The sequence below is a fragment of the Oncorhynchus nerka genome, unplaced genomic scaffold (assembly GCF_034236695.1).
Source record: "Oncorhynchus nerka isolate Pitt River unplaced genomic scaffold, Oner_Uvic_2.0 unplaced_scaffold_6992, whole genome shotgun sequence".
NCBI classification, from domain to species: Eukaryota; Metazoa; Chordata; class Actinopteri; order Salmoniformes; family Salmonidae; genus Oncorhynchus; species Oncorhynchus nerka.
The window spans coordinates 3,287-7,792 of record NW_027034322.1 but is presented as its reverse complement, the minus strand read 5'-3'; the positions used below and the strand labels follow the sequence as shown (position 1 = coordinate 7,792).

Here is a 4,506-nt window from a genome sequence, read left to right as displayed (position 1 = left end):
TTACGTATTGCTCCCCTTTAGGTTCTAGATAGCACATCTTTTTCTAAGAGTGTTCAGATCAGTGTCTTTCATGGAGTCCTATTCAAAGTTCATCCCACTGTTTGAGTAGTAAACAGTCTTAACAGACAATAGACTGTTTACCCCTCAAACTGTCTGTTGATAGACTGTTCAGCTCAACTAACAGCGGTCGAGGTAAACAGTCTAGTAGACAGACAGTTTGAGGGTAAACAGTCTATTAACAGACAGTTTGAGGTGCAAACAGTCTATTAACAGATCAGTTTGAGGGGGTAAACAGTCTATTAACAGACAGTTTGAGAGGCAAACAGTCTATTAACAGACAGTTTGAGGGGTAAAGCAGTCTATTAACAGACAGTTTGAGGGGTAAACAGTCTATTAACAGACAGTGTCAACAGTCTCCAGCACACTGACCCAGATGTCTTTAGTCTATATAGTTCAGACACAAGTGCAAAACATCATATTAATCCCCCACCTACCCACACACATGCACACACACACCACGCCTACCTGTTCACCTATTCACACACAGTCTGATAAAAGATGAGTGCACACACACCTTGAAAGGCGCCACAGTGGTTTTCCACCATAAACAGCACCAGCAGGTCAACCTTCCCCTTGGCCAGTCTCATGCTGTAGACGAGTGGCACTAGAGAAGGATCTCTTCACCGCCATCCTGTTCTCTACCTGGAAAACAACACAACGTTCACATCTCGTACATACAGAATATAGAGAGTGGCTGCTAGATATGATCCTTGACCTCGGAGTAGTTTGGAAGACACAAACACACACAGTCAGGAGAGCTATAGCAGTATACGCACACACACACACACACAAACAGTCAGGGAGAGCTATAGCAGTATACGCACACACACACACCCTCACCTCTTTGTGCAGTTTGACCTCCTGCGGTTTGGCAGCGACGGCCATGAATCGCAGCAGTCTGCGTAGCTCCTCTTTACTGCGAGAGTCCTGTAGTTTCAGACACAGCTGTAGGGCCTCCAGAGCCTGCTCCCTCTTCCCATTCACTAATGGACACACAGAGAGGACAGGATGGCTGTTACCGTCCCTGACAGGCTGGGAGGAATCACAGGTGTGTCTATTCATGAGAGAGGATCTTAGCCAAACTAGTTGATAAACCCAGGTGTGGCTTCAGGGTCCTCGCTGAGAGTCAACAGAGAAATCTGAACCCCCCCTCTCTGTCCCCAGTCATGACGTTTGGGCTTTCACGTACTGGTTTAATCAGCTGAATGAATCCCTTGCATAATACTTGTTATTAAAAAGTCTAAACCCATTTCGACAGGGGAAATGCCCTAGAGCACATAGACCATGTATATGGCTGTCTTACCCAGTAGTTCAGAGATGCTGGAGTGGATGTCGAAGACGTGGTTGCTGAGTAGTGGAGAGTGCTGTGTCTCTCCGTAGTGCTGGACCAGGATCCCATACACCAGTCTCTTACACTGGCCCTGGTCCTCACCGCAGCGGGGCAGACCCCTGCTCACCTCAACCACCAAGTCATCTGGCAGGAACTCTAGACAGTCCACTGCCGCCGACAACCACTCATCAGCCCTGAGAGAGGGAGGGAGGAGATTATAAGTGATGAAGTAAATGAAACTAATCTAAAGAGGAGAGAGAAGAAGAGAGAGAAGAAGAGAGAGAGACTGTGAGAGAGATAGTGAGAAAGCGCGAGAGATCAGCGAGGGAGAAAGAGATCAGAGAGATGGAGAGAGAGAGATCAGAGAGAAAGACAGAAAGAGAGCTAGATCAGAGCGATAGAGAAAGAGAAGAGGGTATTGGCTTATGTTTATTATCTATTTCACTTGCTTTGCTTTGGCATGCCAATAAAGAGAGAGAGAAAGATCAGAGAGACAGACAGGATCAATCAAGCTGCTCTTGACTGTCAGACAAACTACAGCCCAGTGACTGCATTCAGTTGGCCATTTGTCCTGAGGTGCCCAGGCCCTGCGGGGCATCAACACAGAGAGAGGCCTCCTCACTACACGCACACAAACACCAGCTCCATTACATAACACGTCTTGCTGTGACAGAGGCTACGCTAGAGTCTGGCTGCAACATGTTGAAAGGCTGGACATACAATACACACGCCAACCAAAGCTTAACAAGTCTACCGGCCATACATTTCTGCCAGTCAGATAAATATGTAGACTATGATTCACAGGGAGTGGGAGAGAATGGAGATGTCACTTTATTAGAGACAGGCCTTCTGTGATCAAAATCGTCTGCTTTATGTAAAACATGAAAAGTTATTGAATGTGCTCAGCCAGCTTTAACTGTAGCTAGTCAGTCAATCAGCCTTATGCCTGTGAATGTCCTTTCACTGTCCTTACCCATGCCTGGAACAAACCATTACATGGAAGAGGGTGGGGGATGAGGAGAAAGAGAAATAGGACTAGTAGTAGTAGTAGCAGCAGTAGCAGGACTAATATTATTGTAGTAATCGTAGTAGTAGTACCAACAGCAGCAGCAGCAATAGCAGCAGCAGCAGTAGCTAAGCAGTGGACCGAACAATAGCAGCAGCAGTAGCAGCAGTAGCAGCAGCAGTAATCTAGGACACACCATTAGCAGCAGCAGCACCCAGTAGCAGCAGCAGTAGCAGGACTTCACATTAGCAGTAGCAGTAAAGTAGCAGTAGTGGTGTGCAGCAGGCAGCAGGACCACGATGGGGGCAGCAGTAGCAGGACCAATATTACGCTATTATTGTTAGTAGTAGCAGCAGCAGCAGACCAATACTAATAGCAGCAGCAGCACCAGTAGTAGCAATAGTAGGACCAGGACCAATATTGCAGCAGCAGCAGCACCAATAGCAGCAGCAGCAGCAGTGTAGCAGGACCAATAGCAGCAGCAGCAGGACCAACACACATTACTAGCAGCAGCAGCAGCAGCACCAATTATCAGCAGCAACAACAGCAGCAGCAGCAATCAGCAGCAGCAGCAACAGCAGCAGCAGGACCAATTACTACAGCAGCAGCAGACCACAGCACTAGCAGCAGCACCAGGCAGCAGCAGCAGCAGTGACCCAACACAGCAGCAGCAGCAGCAGCAGGACCACATTACAGCAGCAGTAGCAGGACCAACATTAGCACCAGAAACAGGACCAGCAGCAGTAGGCATGGCAGCAGGACTGACATTAGCAGCAGTGCAGCAGGACCAACAGCAACAGCAGCAGTGACAGCAGCAGGGACCAATAGCAGCAGCAGGACCAGCAGCAGCAGGACCACATTATTAGCAGCAGCAGCAGCAGAGCACACAGCAGCAGCAGTAGCAGCAGCAGCAGGACCAATAGCAGCAGCAGCAGCAGTCAGCAGCAGCAGCAGACCAATAGCAGCAGCAACAGCAGCAGCAGCAGCAGCACCAGACCAATATCAGCAGCAGCAACAGCAGCAGCAGCAGCAGGACCACCGATAGCAGCAGCAGCAGCAGCAGCAGCAGCAGGACCACATTAGCAGCAGGACCAGGACCAGCAGCAGCAGTAGCAGCAGCAGCAGGAGGACCAACAATACAGTAGCAGCAGCAACAGCAGCAGCCAATAGCAGCAGCAACCACCAGCAGCAGCAGCAACAGCAGCAGCAGCAGCAGGACCAATAGAACCAGCAGCACAGCAGCAGCAGCAGCAGCAGCAGATCCAACTCAGCAGCAGCAGCAGCAGGCAGCAGCAGCAGCAGCAGCAGGACCAATAGCAGCAGCAGCAGCAGCAGCAGCAGCAGCAGCATGACCACAGTAGCAGTAGCAGCACCAACAGCAGCAGCAGCAGCAGCAGGACCAATAGCAGCAGCAGCAGGACCAGCAGCAGCAGTGCAGGACCACCAATAGCAGCACAGCAGCAGCAGCAGCAGTAGCAGCAGACCAATACAGCAGCAGCAGCAGCAGCAGCAGCAGGACCAATATCAGCAGCAGCAGCAGCAGCAGCAGCAGGACCAGAAACAGCAGCAGCAGCAGCAGCATTAGCACCAGAAACAGCAACAGCAGCAGCAGCAGCGTTAATTAGCAGCAGCCAACACAGCAGCAGCAGCAGCAGCAGCAGCAGACAGCACCAGGAGCAGCAGCAGCAACAGCAGCAACAGCAGCAGCAGCAGGACCAATACTAGCAGCAGCAGCAGCAGCAGCAGCAGCAGCAGGACCAATATCAGCAGCAGAAACAGCAGCAGCAGCAGCACCAGCAGCAGAGGCAGCAGCAGCAACAGCAGCAGCAGCAGAAGGACCACAGCAGCAGCAGCAACAGCAGCAGCAGCAGCAGCAGCATCCCAATAGCAGCAGCAGCAGCAGCAGCAGCAGCAGGACCAATACTAGCAGCAGCAGCAGCAGCAGCAGCAGCAGCAGCAGCAGACCAATACGAGCAGCAGCAATAGCAGCAGCAGCAGTAGCAGCAGCAGCCTAACACAGCAGCAGCACAGCAGCAGCAGGACCAGCAGCAGCAGCAGCAGCAGCAGCAGCAGCAGCAGGACCACATACACCAGCAACAGCAGCAGCAGC

General features: G+C 51.4%; 1 long non-coding RNA gene across 1 annotated transcript; it reads right to left on the bottom strand.

Annotated features, from left to right (window-relative positions):
• Window positions 1-673: 673 nt before the first annotated feature.
• On the bottom strand, window positions 674-1,657 carry LOC135566148 (uncharacterized). Its single transcript, XR_010461991.1, has 3 exons — window positions 1,364-1,657; window positions 901-1,043; window positions 674-702 (listed from the first exon to the last, which is right to left on the bottom strand). It is a non-coding gene; the product is annotated as an uncharacterized LOC135566148 (long non-coding RNA).
• Window positions 1,658-4,506: the final 2,849 nt, after the last annotated feature.